The sequence below is a fragment of the Symsagittifera roscoffensis genome, chromosome 1, assembly GCF_963678635.1.
Source record: "Symsagittifera roscoffensis chromosome 1, txSymRosc1.1, whole genome shotgun sequence".
NCBI classification, from domain to species: domain Eukaryota; kingdom Metazoa; phylum Xenacoelomorpha; order Acoela; family Convolutidae; genus Symsagittifera; species Symsagittifera roscoffensis.
Genome location: NC_087062.1, coordinates 1,208,838 through 1,230,316, shown reverse-complemented (window position 1 = coordinate 1,230,316; position 21,479 = coordinate 1,208,838). Strand labels below are relative to the sequence as shown.

The window sequence follows — 21,479 nt, the reverse complement described above, 5'->3', positions numbered from 1 at the left end:
AGACCAAGCCAACACACATTAAAAAATACAATTAAAAATCAAGCGACTGAACCAAATTTTGTTAGTTTATAACTTACAGGCGATCAGTTTTCATCGAAAACATTTTTAATCAATTTGTAATTCTTGTTTGCTTCTTGACGGATGCTTTCTCACACAAAATCAAATAGCCTAAATTATCTATTGGATGAAACTATCTGATGAAAAGCTGAACTTTTTGCCTTTTCCTCCTCATCGCAAAAAAATCAAAAAGCGCAGAAATAATTTTGCTATTTTTCTTAATATGTTTTCCATTTACATTTTTGGGCGTAAAATTTTGGAATAATTGCACTGCAACTGCCTATTTTGTTGAGTAATATTTTTATTCTAATTAAACGGTTAAAATTTTTGTTTCGACTCCGAATTTCTTTCGACCGAATTTGTTTCGACTCTTCTCCACTTGTGTTTCGCCTCATTTTTGTTTCCACTTTGCTCGATCTATGATTCGACTGCTATCGGACGTGTTTTGTTAGTGAAAAAAAGTATTTGGTCAGTTCTCAACCTTAGGTGTTGACTTTTGCGCGATCTAAAATTATTAACTTTTGTTTTAGATGTGTTCAACCTAATTACAGACTGTGCTCGAATTCGATTTTTCTGGACCTGCAGTTACTGTGATAGAACAACCCTCTAGCAACATCTATTAATTGGTCAAGAAAAGAAGCATTCGTTTTCTAGATGGGTTGCATTGCCTCCAGATTCAAAAGATGAGCACGTGCACGGCACTGGCTCATTACACAGAAATTTGCCATACTTCCATTCCAACCTGGCTCAGAATTGCTTACGGCTTAACTCGTCACTGATGTTAACTTTGTTTGAAAAAAAGTACATAACTTCCCGGAACTCTTCATCTTTTTTTGCAAAACTCCTGTTTCAGTATATTAAGTTTTTTTTAGCACCATCGGGTCAAAAATTTCCAATTCACATAAAGACTTGATTCTATGTTATTTTTTCTTGAGTTTCTCCACTTTAGGTGCTGTCTAGTTTTGCTGATTTGTTTTTCCTGATAACTAGAAATTGCTTCCCAATTGTCGCTAGTTTTTTGAGATTCCCCCATTTCTCGATTTATCTGTTAGTGTTGGGCCGCATATATATCATTTATATTCCTACTTAATTTTTATGAGTTTCTGAGTTAGGTAAATGTCATGGCGCAGCCAGCAATTCCTGCTAATGATGACAGGGCGAACCTCCCGTGGTTTCCTATCTTTTGGGGAAAACCTTCAATCTCTCCGCCGTTCAGTTGGGATAGCTGGTTCGGGCAATTCAGCCTCGCGATAAAGTGTAAGACAACTTTAATGTGTCTGACATGCTAGTAGACACAGACAATGTACACGATGACCCCCCGCATAGACCCGAATCCAAATCAGGACAGAAGTCAGAACAGGAAAAAGATAATCGCCTCAAAAGAGAACCAGCTGCAGCTTGATCGGTGCAGGAAGTGAACTATGAACGGAAGAAAAGGGCCAGTTATCGAGATGAGCTGGTTCCTCCATGAAGCAGAAGCCAAAACACTTTCGCTATTGTCCGTGAAATGAAGGCAGGAAAAAGATAGTTCTAGCTTTCCCTCAAGCTATTCTAAATCTATTGTCGTTTGTGGACTTCAACAAAAATTGTGTCTATGTATATAAATTGGAGATAAATAATACCAAGGAACACATCAATTTATACAACACGTAGTACATGGAATCAAATGCATCCTTTTTGTCGCTCAAGTCAAGGGTGTCAACACAGGCAGCGTGCTGTAATTGAACCGATGAGGAAGAACATAACGTGGTCATGGACCTAAAAATTGGTTAATCGAGCTACGGGGATGTTATATGAAAGAGCACTGAAATTGTGAAATTTGCGTTAGAACTGAAAAAGGTGCCACAGCTTCCATAGATTTTCAGAAAAGCTTACCAAACAATAGAGGAACGTACACAAATAATTTTCCCAAAAAAATGGAACATACTTTCTCCGCTCAATCACGTAGAGGGGTGGTCAAGGTTTCAATCACGTAGAGAGGATGATAGAGGGGTGGTGAAATTGGGGACGTGAATTTTCGTGAAAGATAAAAGTTCAGATGGTGAAAGTTCGCAACGTCGAGTAAACAGAAAAACCGTAATTGGTCAAGATGTAGATGGCAAACCAGAATAAGATGTCCTAAACGTGCAGCAGCGCAAAAAAAACGGGTTAGGATCCAGATAACTAGCTTAGAGTTTTTAAAGTCAAATAGGAGGTAGCCCGCGCAGTTTGAGTGTAATGCTACACTCATGAGCGAAATCGTTTGATAAGACGGTCAATGCGGGTATTAAATAAACAAACAGCGGGTAACCTGATGCGTCAAACCCAGTGGCGAAATCATGAGCGTTAAGAAGCTACCAGGAAACATTGCGTATGTAGGTTATACCAAAATCTCAATCATAGCTTACGATAGTCTAACCATCCCCATGTCATCTGAAGGCAGGCTGGAAACATCAAAATGTTGTTTTTATGGTGCCTGAGAACAGAACTCGTTGTTTTTTGGTCTTAGATTTTCAAAAGTCAATAGGAAGTTAAACAATTTAACGGAACCCACTCATCACCATAACCCGAGTGCGGAAAGCGGCGGAAAATTTTTCCTCCGACCTGGTCAAAGCAAGAAACCGAGCAAAATTTCTTTCGCTTCTCGTTTTTTTTTCAATTCGGTGGAGTTGATATAAAGTATTAACGAGTTAGAATTGCTCGAGGTGGTTTGGGCATGTGAACAATTCCAAACGTATCTTATCGGTATTATATTTGTTATGCTTATGGACTACAAGACTATCATTTCTGCCCTAAAAAAACATAAAAGTAACAAGCCGTATCAATTCCGGCTAACACGATGGACAGACTGACTTTTGTCGTTCGATTATGATATCAGACATATACCAGGAGCTACCTTAGGAATGGCCAATTATTTTACTCAAAATCCTACCTTCGAAACCCCCTTGTTCCGTTTATGAAGAACTATTTGTGGTAAAACTATTGAAAATTTCACTTCAGCGTGCATTTTCATCCCAGCATTTTCATCGCAGTTATCGTTGAATATGAGCCCAGTAGAACCAATCCTCGTTTCGATTATAACGGTAGAGTAGACGAACGAGCCTCCGCGTTTACTGAGAAAATTGGGCCAGTCAGGTCATTGTAATTTTCCAGGATTTGGTCCACAAGAGGGCGACCATACTCTCACAACACAATTCGACCAATCAGATTCGAGCTCAAAAGCGAGTCCGAAGCCAGTAGTGCTCGGTGTAAGAAACGCTCGAATTAAAGAATAGGCAACGCCATCAGCCGCTAGATATAGCTCCAATGACACCTCCAGCTTTAGCAAATCCGAGCCAAGCACTGTTTCAAGTCATTTCACGCTGGAGGGACTTCATAATTTCACGGGAAAGCTCGCCCATAAAATTCGAGATGTTTGTCACGTCAATGGCGCTAGAGGGACAAAAAATTTTGACGGGAAACTTCAGCCAATCAGAGACGAGAATCAATCGGACCATAAGTCGATAGAGGGCGACTGGTCATGCAACCCGGATATCAACCAATCAGATTCGAGAATTTTAAAATCAAAATCTTAAGGTTATTTCAGATCATTTCTAAATGAGTTTCCGGGCGAGAAAGGATGACTAGAGTTGGACCTCACAGAACCCTCTCCACCCTCTCCACTAGATTGCACACTTCATCGAGAAGTGTAGGATGAAAAGACTCACTAATCGATCAAGATCTCTTCTACTAATTTTTCGCAGGACAGGAAAGTTACAGTGGACAATGACGTGCAGAGTTTCTCTAACTAAGGCCAAAGCATCGCACATATTTGGCCAGTGGCGTCGGTGATAGATTACTGCGTCCTGATTGACAACAATTTGGTGATCCCGATGAAACTGCGTTCAGCGATCTTGACGCGACTGCATAGTTCTCACCAGAGAGAAAAGGCTATGATTGAGGCACTCGAGTACATCAGGTGGGCTTTTCTGAATCTTCTTATAGTTTAAAAAGACCAGGTGTGTATGGAATGCACAAAGTTCGGTTATGAACCTAAAATCTTTAAATACAGAAACTATCACAGATGTCACTATCGCTTCTGGGAATTTTCGTGACTTTTAAAGAAATGCAATTAGACTTCTGATGCCCGTTAACCAACAAAGAAGGAACTTTTTTATCTGAGTTGCCATAGACACTTTTCTCAAATTTTCCCTCTCTTCTACTCATTAAAAATACCGACTCTAAAACGATAGTCAACTTTCATCAAAGCGTAAATAATAATGCTTGGCATTCCAAAATCCATTTGCACGGACCACGACACCTGATTTAAAAATGGGAGTGTTAGGAGGGTTCTGTCAAAAAAACAGATTTTTTCCCTGTCTGAGACCATCGTAGTGGCGGGTTAGTGGAACGGTCGATCCAAACGATAAAGCGTACGTTGAGCACAGAAAAATTGAATTCATATAACGCTGAACTGACTCGCGTACTTCAAACGATCCTGGATGATATCTGGAAGTTTAAACACGATTCTCTCATCAAGTCTCGGATTGAGCTAAAACTTTGTCAAAAACCACAGACAAAAATGTCATTGGTTAAGGATAAAACACTTGAAAATACTTCTTCAGATTAAAGAGTCTTTGCAAGAAGTCTTTTGAAAGCCAAAAAAGACACATCCAAGACTACAACCGCGACAGAAGGAAAAGGTAAAACGCAGAACTGACAGTGGAGACGTTTTGCCGTTTTTCACTAATGTGGACCCGATCAAAAGATCGAGGACACGGCAAAGTCAAGGCGCTAGAGGAGCTTGCACAAGCATCCAACAGGTGGAGCCAGTTGGTACGTAACATCAATGTGGAGACTGGAAGGAATTTAATGAAAAAACTTGGGGCCAGAAAAAAAACGAGGATTCAAACGCGCTCAAGACCGGCCTCACTATGATAACGTTTAGATTCTACGATCGAGTCGAGATTAATATCCGGGTCAATCGCGTTCAAGGCCCACAGCTTCAAGTAGAGTATTTTATTTGCAAAAGTGTCTAGACAGGAAATCCCACGAACCTCTTATAAACTAGCCAAATTCAAGATTGTCCGTATTATGAATTTTATGTATGTTACCGACATCGGAAAAATTTCAGAAAAAGTCATATATCTCTCAAAGGAAAATTTAACACTCGTGAAGTTTTAGCGAAAAGGTCTGGAGCAGCCACGCTGGGAGTCAAAGTTGGACGAGCACCAACCCGAGAAAAAGTGAACCGCGAGGCTCATCGGTCAAGCAATCCGCCGGCACACCGTCTCTATTTTCCCGGCGCAGAACAGCCGGTAAGCAGAGCCACTGTTGATGTTTTTTGTGGAAACACCAGTGTTGTCAGGCAGTCGTTGCCCCAAATGTAAATCAGTTGTGCGCCACGTTAAAAATGCGCGTACCAGAAGCTTACCAGTCACTGTGGTTCCCTTTCGACTCGTTAAGCAGGCCTCAATGTTCCCAAAGCTCGCTGGCACCTTTGACAGCCATTGACTCAGTAGTGATCAACACAAAGACGCTTTGATCGCGCTGCACGCTGGTTGACCTAGTACCTAGTACAGAGCTAGTTTCTGGCTCCACTCAACTCGATCCTCAGAGCAGCGAAGCAGTAACACCATCCGCTGGACAAACTGAGAAAGAACCAAAATACACGAAAAAACAACCTAGAGCTAGTTTCTGGCTCCACTCATCTCGATCCTCAGAGCAGCGAAGCAGTAACACCATCCGCTGGACAAACTGAGAAAGAAAAAAAATACACGAAAAAACAACCTAGAGCTAGTTTCTGGCTCCACTCAACTCAATCCTCAGAGCAGCGAAGCAGTAACACCATCCGCTGGACAAACTGAGAAAGAACCAAAATACACGAAAAAACAACCTAGAGCTAGTTTCTGGCTCCACTCATCTCGATCCTCAGAGCAGCGAAGCAGTAACACCATCCGCTGGACAAACTGAGAAAGAACCAAAATACACGAAAAAACAACCTAGAGCTAGTTTCTGGCTCCACTCAACTCGATCCTCAGAGCAGCGAAGCAGTAACACCATCCGCTGGACAAACTGAGAAAGAACCAAAATACATGAAAAAACAACCTAGAGCTAGTTTCTGGCTCCACTCAACTCGATCCTCAGAGCAGCGAAGCAGTAACACCATCCGCTGGACAAACTGAGAAAGAACCAAAATACACGAAAAAACAACCTAGAGCTAGTTTCTGGCTCCACTCAACTCGATCCTCAGAGCAGCGAAGCAGTAACACCATCCGCTGGACAAACTGAGAAAGAACCAAAATACATGAAAAAACAACCTAGAGCTAGTTTCTGGCTCCACTCAACTCAATCCTCAGAGCAGCGAAGCAGTAACACCATCCGCTGGACAAACTGAGAAAGAACCAAAATACACGAAAAAACAACCTAGAGCTAGTTTCTGGCTCCACTCAACTCGATCCTCAGAGCAGCGAAGCAGTAACACCATCCGCTGGACAAACTGAGAAAGAACCAAAATACACGAAAAAACAACCTAGAGCTAGTTTCTGGCTCAACTCAACTCGATCCTCAGAGCAGCGAAGCAGTAACACCATCCGCTGGACAAACTGAGAAAGAACCAAAATACACGAAAAAACAACCTAGAGCTAGTTTCTGGCTCCACTCAACTCGATCCTCAGAGCAGCGAAGCAGTAACACCATCCGCTGGACAAACTGAGAAATTACCAAAATACACGAAAATACAACCTAGAGCTAGTTTCTGGCTCCACTCAACTCGATCCTCAGAGCAGCGAAGCAGTAACACTATCCGCTGGACAAACTGAGAAAGAACCGAAATACACGAAAAAACAACCTAGAGCTAGTTTCTGGCTCCACTCAACTCGATCCTCAGAGCAGCGAAGCAGTAACACCATCCGCTGGACAAACTAAGAAAGAACCAAATTACACGGAAAAACAACCTAGAGCTAGTTTCTGGCTCCACTCAACTCGATCCTCAGATAAGCGAGGCAGTAACACCATCCGCTGGACAAACTGAGAAAAAACCAAAATACACGAAAAAACAACCTAGAGCTAGTTTCTGGCTCCACTCAACTCGATCCTGAGAGCAGCGAAGCAGTAACACCATCCGCTGGACAAACTGAGAAAGAACCAAAAAACACGAGAAAACAACCAAGAGCTAGTTTCTGGCTCCACTCAACTCGATCCTCAGAGCAGCGAAGCAGTAACACCATCCGCTGGACAAACTGAGAAAGAACCAAAATACACGAAAAAAACAACCTAGAGCTAGTTTCTGGCTCCACTCAACTCGATCCTCAGAGCAGCGAATCAGTAACACCATCCGCTGGACAAACTGAGAAAGAACCAAAATACACGAAAAAACAACCTAGAGCTAGTTTCTGGCTCCACTCAACTCGATCCTCAGAGCAGCGAAGCAGTAACACCATCCGGTGGACAAACTGAGAAAGAACCAAAATACACGAAAAAACAACCTAGAGCTAGTTTCTGGCTCCAATCAACTCGATCCTCAGAGCAGCGAAGCAGTAATACCATCCGCTGGACAAACTGAGAAAGAACCAAAATACACGAAAAAACAACCTAGAGCTAGTTTCTGGCTCCACTCAACTCGATCCTCAGAGCAGCGAATCAGTAACACCATCCGCTGGACAAACTGAGAAAAAACCAAAATACACGAAAAAACAACCTAAAGCTAGTTTCTGGCTCCACTCAACGCGATCCTCAGAACAGCGAGGCAGTAACACCATCCGCTGGACAAACTGAGAAAGAACCAAAACACACGGAAAAACAACCTAGAGCTAGTTTCTGGCTCCACTTAACTCGATCCTCAGAGCAGTGAGGCAGTAACACCATCCGCTGGACAAACTGAGAAAGAACCAAAATACACGAAAAAACAACCTAGAGCTAGTTTCTGGCTCCACTCAACTCGATCCTCAGAGCAGCGAAGCAGTAACACCATCCGCTGGACAAACTGAGAAAGAACCAAAATACACGAAAAAACAACCTAGAGCTAGTTTCTGGCTCCAATCAACTCGATCCTCAGAGCAGCGAAGCAGTAATACCATCCGCTGGACAAACTGAGAAAGAACCAAAATACACGAAAAAACAACCTAGAGCTAGTTTCTGGCTCCACTCAACTCGATCCTCAGAGCAGCGAATCAGTAACACCATCCGCTGGACAAACTGAGAAAAAACCAAAATACACGAAAAAACAACCTAGAGCTAGTTTCTGGCTCCACTCAACTCGATCCTTAGAGCAGCGAAGCAGTAACACCATCCGCTGGACAAACTGAGAAAGAACCAAAATACACGAAAAAACAACCTAGAGCTAGTTTCTGGCTCCAATCAACTCGATCCTCAGAGCAGCGAAGCAGTAATACCATCCGCTGGACAAACTGAGAAAGAACCAAAATACACGAAAAAACAACCTAGAGCTAGTTTCTGGCTCCACTCAACTCGATCCTCAGAGCAGCGAATCAGTAACACCATCCGCTGGACAAACTGAGAAAAAACCAAAATACACGAAAAAACAACCTAAAGCTAGTTTCTGGCTCCACTCAACGCGATCCTCAGAACAGCGAGGCAGTAACACCATCCGCTGGACAAACTGAGAAAGAACCAAAACACACGGAAAAACAACCTAGAGCTAGTTTCTGGCTCCACTTAACTCGATCCTCAGAGCAGTGAGGCAGTAACACCATCCGCTGGACAAACTGAGAAAGAACCAAAATACACGAAAAAACAACCTAGAGCTAGTTTCTGGCTCCACTCAACTCGATCCTCAGAGCAGCGAAGCAGTAACACCATCCGCTGGACAAACTGAGAAAGAACCAAAATACACGAAAAAACAACCTAGAGCTAGTTTCTGGCTCCAATCAACTCGATCCTCAGAGCAGCGAAGCAGTAATACCATCCGCTGGACAAACTGAGAAAGAACCAAAATACACGAAAAAACAACCTAGAGCTAGTTTCTGGCTCCACTCAACTCGATCCTCAGAGCAGCGAATCAGTAACACCATCCGCTGGACAAACTGAGAAAAAACCAAAATACACGAAAAAACAACCTAGAGCTAGTTTCTGGCTCCACTCAACTCGATCCTTAGAGCAGCGAAGCAGTAACACCATCCGCTGGACAAACTGAGAAAGAACCAAAACACACGGAAAAACAACCTAGAGCTAGTTTCTGGCTCCACTCAACTCGATCCTCAGAGCAGTGAGGCAGTAACACCATCCGCTGGAAAAACTGAGAAAGAACCAAAATACACGAAAAAATCAAACTAGAGCTAGTTTCTGGCTCCACTCAACTCGATCCTCAGAGCAGCGAAGCAGTAACACCATCCGCTGGACAAACTGAGAAAGAACTAAAATACACGAAAAAAACAACCTAGAGCTAGTTTCTGGCTCCACTCAACGCGATCCTCAGAACAGCGAGGCAGTAACACCATCCGCTGGACAAACTGAGAAAGAACCAAAATACCCGGAAAAACAACCTAGAGCTAGTTTCTGGCTCCACTCAACTCGATCCTCAGAGCAACGAGGCAGTAACACCATCCGCTGGAAAAACTGAGAAAGAACCAAAATACACGGAAAAACAACCTAGAGCTAGTTTCTGGCTCCACTCAACTCGATCCTCAGAGCAGCGAGGCAGTAACACTATCCGCTGGACAAAATGAGAAAGAACCAAAATACACGAAAAAACAACCTAGAACTAGTTTCTGGCTCCACTCAACGCGATCATCAGAACAGCGAGGCAGTAACACCATCCGCTGGACAAACTGGGAAAGAACCAAAATACACGGAAAAACAACCTAGAGCTAGTTTCTGGCTCCACTCAACTCGATCCTCAGAGCAGCGAGGCAGTAACACCATCCGCTGGACAAACTGAGAAAAAACCAATATACACGAAAAAACAACCTAGAGCTAGTTTCTGGCTCCATCCAACTCAATCCTGAGAGCAGCGAAGCAGTAACACCATCCGCTGGACAAACTGAGAAAGAACCAAAATACACGAGAAAACAACCTAGAGCTAGTTTCTGGCTCCACTCAACTCGATCCTCAGAGCAGCGAAGCAGTAACACCATCCGCTGGACAAACTGAGAAAGAACCAAAATACACGAAAAAACAACCTAGAGCTAGTTTCTGGCTCCACTCAACTCGATCCTCAGAGCAGCGAAGCAGTAACACCATCCGCTGGACAAACTGAGAAAGAACCAAAATACACGAAAAACAACCTAGAGCTAGTTTCTGGCTCCACTCAACTCGATCATCAGAGCAGCGAAGCAGTAACACCATCCGCTGGACAAACTGAGAAAGAACCAAAATACACGAAAAAACAAACTAGAGCTAGTTTCTGGCTCCACTCAACTCGATCCTCAGAGCAGCGAAGCAGTAATACCATCCGCTGGACAAACTGAGAAAGAACCAAAATACACGAAAAAACAACCTAGAGCTAGTTTCTGGCTCCACTCAACTCGATCTTCAGAGCAGCGAAGCAGTAACACCATCCGCTGGACAAACTGAGAAAGAACCAAAATACACGAAAAAAAAACAAACTAGAGCTAGTTTCTGGCTCCACTCAACTCGATCCTTAGAGCAGCGAAGCAGTAACACCATCCGCTGGACAAGCTGAGAAAAAAACAAAAAATACACGAAAAAACAACCTAGAGCTAGTTTCTGGCTCCACTCAACGCGATCCTCAGAACAGCCAGGCAGTAACACCATCCGCTGGACAAACTGAGAAAGAACCAAAATACACGGAAAAACAACCTAGAGCTAGTTTCTGGCTCCACTCAACTCGATCCTCAGAGCAGCCAGGCAGTAACACCATCCGCTGGACAAACTGAGAAAGAACCAAAATACACGGAAAAACAACCTAGAGCTAGTTTCTGGCTCCACTCAACTCGATCCTCAGAGCAGCGAAGCAGTAACACCATCCGCTGGACAAACTGAGAAAGAACCAAAATACACGAAAAAAAAACAACCTAGAGCTAGTTTCTGGCTCCACTCAACTCGATCCTCAGAGCAGCCAAGCAGTAACACCATCCGCTGGACAAACTGAGAAAGAACAAAAATACACGAAAAAAAAACAACCTAGAGCTAGTTTCTGGCTCCACTCAACGCGATCCTCAGAACAGCGAGGCAGTAACACCATCCGCTGGACAAACTGAGAAAGAACCAAAATACACGAAAAAAACAACCTAGAGCTAGTTTCTGGCTCCACTCAATGCGATCCTCAGAACAGCGAGGCAGTAACACCATCCGCTGGACAAACTGAGAAAGAACCAAAATACACGGAAAAACAACCTAGAGCTAGTTTCTGGCTCCACTCAACGCGATCCTCAGAACAGCGAGGCAGTAACACCATCCGCTGGACAAACTGAGAAAGAACCAAAATACACGGAAAAACAACCTAGAGCTAGTTTCTGGCTCCACTCAACGCGATCCTCAGAACAGCGAGGCAGTAACACCATCCGCTGGACAAACTGAGAAAGAACTAAAATACACGAAAAAACAACCTAGAGCTAGTTTCTGGCTCCACTCAACTCGATCCTCAGAGCAGCCAAGCAGTAACACCATCCGCTGGACAAACTGAGAAAGAACAAAAATACACGAAAAAAAAACAACCTAGAGCTAGTTTCTGGCTCCACTCAACGCGATCCTCAGAACAGCGAGGCAGTAACACCATCCGCTGGACAAACTGAGAAAGAACCAAAATACACGAAAAAAACAAACTAGAGCTAGTTTCTGGCTCCACTCAACGCGATCCTCAGAACAGCGAGGCAGTAACACCATCCGCTGGACAAACTGAGAAAGAACCAAAATACACGGAAAAACAACCTAGAGCTAGTTTCTGGCTCCACTCAACTCGATCCTCAGAGCAGCGAGGCAGTAACACCATCCGCTGGACAAACTGAGAAAGAACCAAAATACACGGAAAAACAACCTAGAGCTAGTTTGTGGCTCCACTCAACTCGATCCTCAGAGCAGCGAAGCAGTAACACCATCTGCTGGACAAACTGAGAAAGAACCAAAATACACGAAAAAACAACCTAAAGCTAGTTTCTGGCTCCACTCAACGCGATCCTCAGAACAGCGAGGCAGTAACACCATCCGCTGGACAAACTGAGAAAGAACCATAATACGCGGAAAAACAACCTAGAGCAAGTTTCTGGCTCCAGTCAACTCGATCCTCAGAGCAGCGAAGCAGTAACACCATCCGCTGGACAAACTGAGAAAGAACCAAAATACACGGAAAAACAACCTAGAGCTAGTTTCTGGCTCCGCTCAACGCGATCCTCAGAACAGCGAGGCTGTAACACCATCCGCTGGACAAACTGAGAAAGAACCAAAATACACGGAAAAACAACCTAGAGCTAGTTTCTGGCTCCACTCAACTCGATCCTCAGAGCAGCGAGGCAGTAACACCATCCGCTGGACAAACTGAGAAAGAACCAAAATACACGGAAAAACAACCTAGAGCTAGTTTGTGGCTCCACTCAACTCGATCCTCAGAGCAGCGAAGCAGTAACACCATCTGCTGGACAAACTGAGAAAGAACCAAAATACACGAAAAAACAACCTAAAGCTAGTTTCTGGCTCCACTCAACGCGATCCTCAGAACAGCGAGGCAGTAACACCATCCGCTGGACAAACTGAGAAAGAACCAAAATACACGGAAAAACAACCTAGAGCTAGTTTCTGGCCCCACTCAACTCGATCCTCAGAGCAGCGAGGCAGTAACACCATCCACTGGACAAACTGAGAAAGAACCAAAATACACGAAAAAACAACCTAGAGCTAGTTTCTGGCTCCACTCAACGCGATCCTCAGAACAGCGAGGCAGTAACACCATCCGCTGGACAAACTGAGAAAGAACCAAAATACACGGAAAAACAACCTAGAGCTAGTTTCTGGCTCCACTCAACTCGATCCTCAGAGCAGCGAAGCAGTAACACCATCCGCTGGACAAACTGAGAAACAACCCAAATACACGAAAAAAAAACACTCGACAATGAGTCGCAAACATCCACTTAAGATTCCTGATGGACAAAGAAATGTCCCAGGCCGATACGGCAGTCCAGTCCTAGATTCCCTAAAGTGAGTGGAAAAAAGCGCTGGCACTCCGCCCAATACGAATACCGCACTCTTTCGTTCTCCTAAAAGAAGGTTCATCCGCACAAACATTGGAACCTTCACACATCAAGATCCTTTTTCAAAACAACTTTGATCTTATTTCAAAACCCTAATCGGAAAGGTCAATTCATCAGCTCTTGTGATTCAAATCTTTTTCATAAGTATTTGCATATATGCATTGGAATTTATCTAGACATTTCATACTTAATTTACTATTCGCATTTTACCAGTCTCTGAGTTCGTCAATATAATTTAGGGTTTTGTGTGAAACTATTGAACGCTTTTTCAACTTCTAAATGAAAAGAACAAAACTCAAAGAAAAAAGAATAGATGACCAGTTGTCAGTTTGTAAATGGCGTTGTGGTTCCAAGATCTGCTCTGACTGCCTCGGCCAAACTCGAGTGAGTTTGACTCTACTCCACTGTTGTTTGGACTTCGAGTGACCTGAGTTTCAAATGTCGGGACTTTTTGGAATTTCCAGAATTTGTTCCAGTTGCGACTTTTAAAATTCGTGACACTAAAACGTATGTTCGTTCGCACAATCCCCTTTGAGCGGACCGTTTTTATTCGCTCAATAAGTTGTGCACCTCCTCTGGACTGCTCGGGTCGTTTTCGCGCATTCCGACGTAAAATTGGTTTTTAGTCAAAAAATGCATCGGAATCCTAGCCAGAGGGGGGTTAATTCTGAATGGTTTAGTTAAGGCGGTGATCTTGCAGCTATATTTGCCATGACTAACTTGTAAATCAAACATTCAAAGTTTAACATTACACAAAACATCAGGACGAAAGAGCCTTCAAATGTTGAATCAACATAAACATTGCAAGGCTGCCTCGTGGATTCGAAGCTCAAGACTTTTACCTTTCACTCAATTTAGCCATAGATAACTACGTGAGGTTTTCTTGTTTTAGAGTTTTTGAATGAAATTAGTTTCAGATTTTAGCCGTAAAGTTGTGAAAATGCTCAAATTATGGCGAAAGTACTTTTGACTCATTGTTTCTGATTCGATCAAACAATCATTTAAGGTTATCTTTTATCATCTAACTGTCTGGAGATACGGTTTGTAGATTTCGTTGCGACAGTCGGTTCAAAGTTAAAGCAACAATCTTAATACCGTCATGAACTAAAGCACTACAGCAATAGTTGGTATTACAGACGTATGAATCAACAAAAACACACTACCTACTTTTGTTCTAGAATATGTCACCAAAGTTACTTTACACCAAATCTCGTAAACATTCATCATTATCTTATAGTCAAACTTACTTCACTGAGAAGTATGCATTCCTATAATTGTGTTCAAAACCCCCCTTTTAAGGTCAATACGAATCAGAATATTTTTACAGTTATAGTTTTGTAAGATACTTCATTTTGCACATCTTGTAATTTGACGGGTAATTTTCACACATAAAAGGAAACTAATTGTACTTTAGTCAAATAACTTCAAGATAACTGATAAATTCCCAAAACAAACTATAGACTTACGTTTTTCGTCGGCTGGGGTTTCATCGAAGCATATTGCTGCTGTTTGTTTCAATTAATTCAAAGTTCTTACTAAAATTACTTCTCTTTTTTGACTTCAATCTAGTCCAAACAAATTACTTCCCTGAAGGGTCATTATTGCGAAACATAGACAACCCGTTTCAACCTGTTATTTTGATTTGTTGTTTTGATTTGTTATTGGTCCATTTGAAAACGAATTCAATTTCTGCCATCGGATCGTTTTCTATACCAACCGAGACTTGACTTCCAATCTCTCGTGTTCCTTCTCGTGTGTGATATCTTATCCGAGATCGTTTCCACTCCTATCAGAAAACGAGCGAAGCCTTTGTTTCTCGTTTGTAAAACTCGATCCGAAAAATAATCCGAATTAACTTCGCACATCATATTCTATTCCTATCAAGACCCGAACACGACATAGTACCTGGTCACATCTTCTCCTGTCTGCTATATTCGACCCGACAACAACGGGAATGGACGACTGGTCCGACTACTTCGACGAGGACTGGCTGGGCATGGAGGACTTGATGGAGGACTTGGACGAGTTGGATGAGGACATGCTGACGTCAGACTGGGATGCGACGAACGAGGAGATGAACGACTCGAAGGAGATGTTCGTGGACAGTGTGGCAGTCGTCGCCTCCATCATAGTCACTCTCGGCTCATTCTGCACATAACAAATCTGATGATTGACACCCTAAAAGCCGAGATCCTGAAATATTCGTTAACCAATCACAAACCAAGCACATAAGCAACGAGACAAAATTGGAGAATCCCTGTTTGACCGAGAGAACGAATGCAGAAAAATGAATGTTGGCCAATTAAAATTAAATAGTCATAAGCTCGAAAGATAGAACTGTGAAAATGAAAACAATTTTGGGCAATTCGAAAGTTGATTGGTTGGAATTTTCCCGCCTATCGGTTTTTCGGGCATGAGAACAGTCCCCACATAAATCGTTTAATACTCTGTTTCGATTTAGACATAAGCTTGTGTCAGTTTGCTACACCACAACATTAAAATTCTTTCACATCATGCAATGAATTGATAACAATACTTCTGCTGTTTTTTTTTGTGGTGACAAAAGTTACCAGATATCAAGTTGTTCAAAAATTGCATGCATGAGCAAAAAATAGACAAATTTTGAAGGGTACTCTAAGATTCTGTTTTGTGACCAGCTAATATACACCATAGTCAGTTTGGATGATCGGCATAAAAAACCACCAAATAGGCTAATAAGGAAAATTGGATGAATCAAGATGAATAAATTTCACCAGATTTTAAAAAAATGAAAATTGAAAACCTTAAACAAATTTTCTTAGAAAAATATTTTGTTTTTGTTTTTCTGAAGAGCTCGGATAGTCATTTTATCAGCCAGTAGAGTAAAAAAAATTTCAATGTTTTTCCTGGAAAACTATAGGTGCACCTTATTAAATACTGAATTCGTGCTTTTTGTATAAACTAATGATACTTTTCTGATGCTTTGTAACTCTAACCAACTAATTTGTTTTAATAGAACTGGTTGATTAATTTAATCTACCTACCTTTAAAGAGAACTTGACCGCTGATATGAAAAAATTTAAAGCTTCTGTTTGAGTTTTTTGCTGCAAATCAGATAACGCACAGACACGTCGCAGGAAGTTGAGTACATTACCAGGCCAAACTGAGCATTTTGTGAATTGTTAGTGGATTCCGCAACAAGGACGCTTCCTTTGTTATTCTTTTGTTCTTTCATTCTCTTTGATCGTTCCGACAAAAATTTTAATATGCATGTAGTTTTGCTATTCCCAACCTATATTCTTGCAATAGCGAGAAGCTTTCAAAGAAAGCACCGGCGCTGTTCACACAGACGAAGACCAGCAAGTGCTTGCAGTGTGGCCGAGAATTTAAAGCTCTTGGCTCCCCATCGCAATTCCCATCGAATTAGGTTTAGCGGTCTATTCTGCTTTGTTAGCTTCTTAAAACTTACGCTTAATTTTACGCTCATATTTTTAGTTTTATCAATTTCATATATCGTGCTTCGATGCCCATGGTTGTTTCTGTTATTTAAATGTGTGAATTTATTGAGTTTTAGTTGTTGCTTTTGCTGTACAGTAACTTAAGAACTGACCTTAGCGATGCGACTTACAACAAAGCCTACAGCTTGAGTTAAAAACTGAATTAAGTGATACGGCTAACAAAAAAACCGACGGCGTGACATAACAAATGACTTCAGCGAAGCGATTTGCAAAAAGACTTTCAGCGTGACTTAAGAACTGACTTTAGTGATGCGACTTACAAGAAAGCCTACAGCTTGACTTAAGAACTGAATTTAGTGATACGGCTAACAAAAAAACCGACGGCGTGACATAACAAATGACTTCAGCGATGCGATTTGCAAAAAGACCTTCAGCGTGACTTAAGAACTGACTTAAGTTATGCGACTTACAACAAGACCTACAGCGTGACTCAAGAAATAAATTTAGTGATACGGCTTACAAAATTACCGACACGTGACGTAAAAATTATTTCAGCGATGCGATTTTAAAAAAAAACCTACAGCGTCACTTAAGAACTGACTTTAGCGATGCGACTTACAACAAAGCCTACAGCTTGACTTAAGAACTGGATACGGCTTCCAAATACCGACGGCGTGACATAACAAATGACTTCAGCGATACGATTTACAAAAAGACCTACAGCGTGACTTAAAAACTGACTTTAGCGAAGCGACTTACAACAAGACCTACAAATTGACTTAAGAACTGACTTAAGCTATACGACTGACAACAAGACCTACAAAATCACGTAAGAGTTGACTAAAAATATGCGACTTACAACAGGACCTACAGCGTGACTCAAGAATTGAATTTAGTGATAGAGCTTACAAAAACACCGACGGCGTGACATAACAAACTACTTCAGCGATGCGATTTACAAAAAGACCTACAACGTGACTTAAGAACTGACTTTAGCGATGCGACTTACAACAAAGTCTACAGCTTGACTTAAGAACTGAATTTAGTGATACGGCTTACACAAAGACCGACGGCGTGCCATAACAAATGACTTCACTGATGCGATTTACAAAAAAGACTTACAGCGTGACTTAAGAACTGACTTTAGGAATGCGATTTACAACAAACCTACAGCTTGACTTAAGAAATGAATTTAGTGATACGGCCTACAAGAAGACCGACGGCTTGACATAACAAATGACTTCAGCGATGCGATTTACAAAAAGGCCTACAGCGTGACTCAAGAACTGACATTAGCGATGCGACTTACAAGAAAGCCTACAGCTTGACCTAAGAACTGAATTTAGTGATACGGCTTACAAAAAGAACGACGGCGTGACATAACAAATGACTTCAGCGATGCGAGTTACAAAATGACCTACAGCGTGACCTAAGAACTGACTTTAGCGATGCGACTTACAAGAAAGCCTACAGCTTGACTGAGAACTGAAATTAGTGATACGGCTTACAAAAATACCGACGGCGTGACATATCAAATGGTTTCAGCGATGCAATTTACAAAAAAAAACCTACAGCGTGACTTAAGAACTGATTTTAGCGATGCGACTTACAATAAACCTACAACTTGACTTAAGAACTGACTTCAGCGATGCGATTTACAAAATGACCTACAGCGTGACTCAAGAACTGTGTTAAGCGATGCGACTTAGAAGAAAGCCTACAGCTTGACTTAAGAATTGAGTTTAGTGATACGGCTTACAAAAAGACCGAAGGCGTGACATAACAGATGACTTCAGCGATGCGATTTACAAAAACACCTTCAGCGTGACTTAGGAACTGACTTTAGTGATGCGACCTACAACAAAGTCTACAGCTTGACTTAAGAACTGAATTTAGTGATACGGCTTACACAAAGACCGACGGCGTGACATATCAAATGGTTTCAGCGATGCAATTTACAAAAAAAAGCTACAGCGTGACTTAAGAACTGACTTTAGCGATGCGACTTACAATAAACCTACAACTTGACTTAAGAACTGACTTTAGCGATGCGACTTAAAACAAACCTAAAGCTTGACTTAAGTTCTGAATTTAGTGATAAGGCTCACAAAAAAAACCGACGGCGTGACATATAAATGACTTCAGCGATGCGATTTACAAAAGGACTTACAGCGTGACTTAAGAACTGACTTTAGGGATGCGACTTACAAGAAAGCCTACAGCTTGACTAAGAACTGAATTTAGTGATAAGGCTCACAAAAACACCGACGGCGTGACATAACAAATGACTTCAGCGATGCGATTTACAATAAAACTTACAGCGTGACGTAAGAACTGACTCTAGGGATGCGGATTACAGCAAGGCCTACAGCCTCACCTAAAAAATGAATTTAGTGATACGGCCTACAAAAAGACCGACGGCGTGACATAACAAATGACTTCAGCAATGCGATTTACAAAAAAAACTTTAGCGTGACTCAAGAACTGACTTTAGCGATGCGGCTTACAAGAAAGCCCACAGCTTGACTTGAGAACTGAATTTAGTGATACGGCTTACAAAAAGACCGGCGGCGTGACATAACAAATGACTTCAATGATGCGATTTACAAAATGACCTACAGCGTGACTTAAGAACTGACTTTAGCGATGCGACTTACAAGAAAGCCTACAGCTTGACTTGAGAACTGAATTTAGGGATACGGCTTACAAAAAGACCGACGGCGTGACATTACAAACGAGTTCAGCGATGCGATTTACAAAATGACCTACAGCATGACTCAAGAACTGACTTTAGCGATCCGACTTACAAGAAAGCCTACAGCTTGACTTAAGAATTGAATTTAGTGATACGGCCTACAAAAAGACCGAAGGCGTGACATAACAAATGACTTCAATGATGCTATTTACAAAATGACCTACAGCGTGACTTAAGTACTGACTTTAGCGATGCGACTTACAACAAAGCCTACAGCTTGAATTAAGAACTGAATTTAGTGATACGGCTTACAAAAAGACCGAAGGAGTGACATAAAAAATTACTTCAGCGACGATGCAATTTACAAAAAACCTACAACATGACCTAAGAATTGAATTTAGTGATACGACCTACAAAAAAAAGCGACGGCGTGACATAACAAATGACTTCAGCGATGCAATTTACAAAAAGAGCTTCAGTGTGACTTAAGAACTGACTTTGGCGATGCGACTTACAACAAAGCATACATACATACATTTATACACACATACATACATACATGTATACGTACATGCATACATAATAATAATAATCTTAATAATAATAATAACCATAATAATAAAAATAAAGTATATTAGCGTTTGTTGTTTTGAAATGAACAGTTTGAGTTAAGCTTAATTCATCTATTTTGTCAAATATACATTGATGGAGTGGTTCTGAGGTTTGAATGGACCAGTCAATTGTAGAACGATTAAAGTTGACTGGTCACGCCTTTTTGTTTATTATGCGATGATTTGCATTGCAGTTCGACAAGAAGTCCATTAGCTGACAAATATGGAAGGGATCCAAATAATAATTGCTGTTAGGAGGGGGGAAATAGCATGTGGCAATTAGTAATGTGGCTTCGGAAGATTCCCAGAATATAGCGGTGCAATAACCTTGAAATTGGTCAGAAGGAAAGATTTCATAGCATTTTAGTGCATACTTTGTTGCAATAAGGACCCCACCGTGGGCTGTTTTTAATTTTGTTTGGTGTTTCTGTCAGACCGAAAGATATTGAAGCCAGGGAGGAATAGTTCGGAGTCGCTGATGTTAATTGTGAGCCATGTTTTGCTTAAACAGATGATGTCAAAGTTGTTTGTGAAGACAAAGTTTGATAGAGATGTGCGCCTACTTAAGTTCACTAAGCTTCGGGTATTAAAAGTAAGAATCGAATAATCAGTAAATAGGTCAGTTTCGTAACTCAAAGAAAGTCAACATTCACTTAAATCTACTACTGCTCCATCTAGGAAGAGTTCTAAATTACGATTTTTTAATCGGCTAGGATCTGTGTTTTCTTCGATCAGACTTCTTCTTTTTTTCAAGACTTTGCGTTCTTTTTCTTGCTCGGTCTTATTCAACGATTTGCTGATGTACACTTCGAATTTTTCGTCCGTCTGTGGTACCATTGTATTGCTTCAGTCTGAAGTCACTCGCAAGTACCTTGTACGCAGTCATTTTGTCGCTGAACATGATTAAAAATGTTCTTGGTCTTATCGACTCAGGTCTGAATTTTCCCATACGTGTTGCTGATGTTATTGCTTTTTTTGTATGTCTAGATGTCTGGGCTTCTTTTCAGAGCTGAGAGATTTGAACTCCGGTTTACCGAAGATCCTCACCTCACATATTTTATCATCTTCGGAGTTTTTCTGTTTCAACAGTGCTGAGATATAGCTACCCTTGGAGGTTTCCCCTGCTGACGGCGTTTCTGACATTGCGCAATTTTTTATTGAAGTTTTGATAGCAAAAAGGTCATTCTGAATGCTCTCTTTTTTGTTGAACAATGTTGTCTTTTTTCGTTTTGCTTAGGAACTTGTTTAGATCATCATCATGAGCAGACAGGATTTGATCAAGTGAGGGATAGTAGTTCGCATCTACCGAACCAAGGCGCGTCCTGGTCTCACCCATTTTATCGATATGGGTCTACTAGGTATTGATTGCTTGCTTTAAGAATTGTTTGCAATACATACATACATACATATATAACATACATACATACATACAGACATACATACATACATACATACATACATACATACATACATACATACATACATACATACATACATACATACATACATACATACATACATACATACATACATACATACATACATACATACATACATA

At 41.5% G+C, this 21,479-nt stretch overlaps 1 protein-coding gene across 1 annotated transcript in view; it reads left to right on the top strand.

Annotated features, from left to right (window-relative positions):
* Positions 1–16,083: 16,083 nt before the first annotated feature.
* LOC134856923 (large ribosomal subunit protein mL43-like) overlaps positions 16,084–21,479 on the top strand; it is an 85,239-nt gene continuing 79,843 nt past the window's right edge. The window contains exon 1 of the mRNA XM_063873214.1: positions 16,084–16,094. The gene's annotated coding sequence lies outside the window, so the exon portion shown is untranslated. The remainder of the gene's footprint in view (positions 16,095–21,479) is intronic.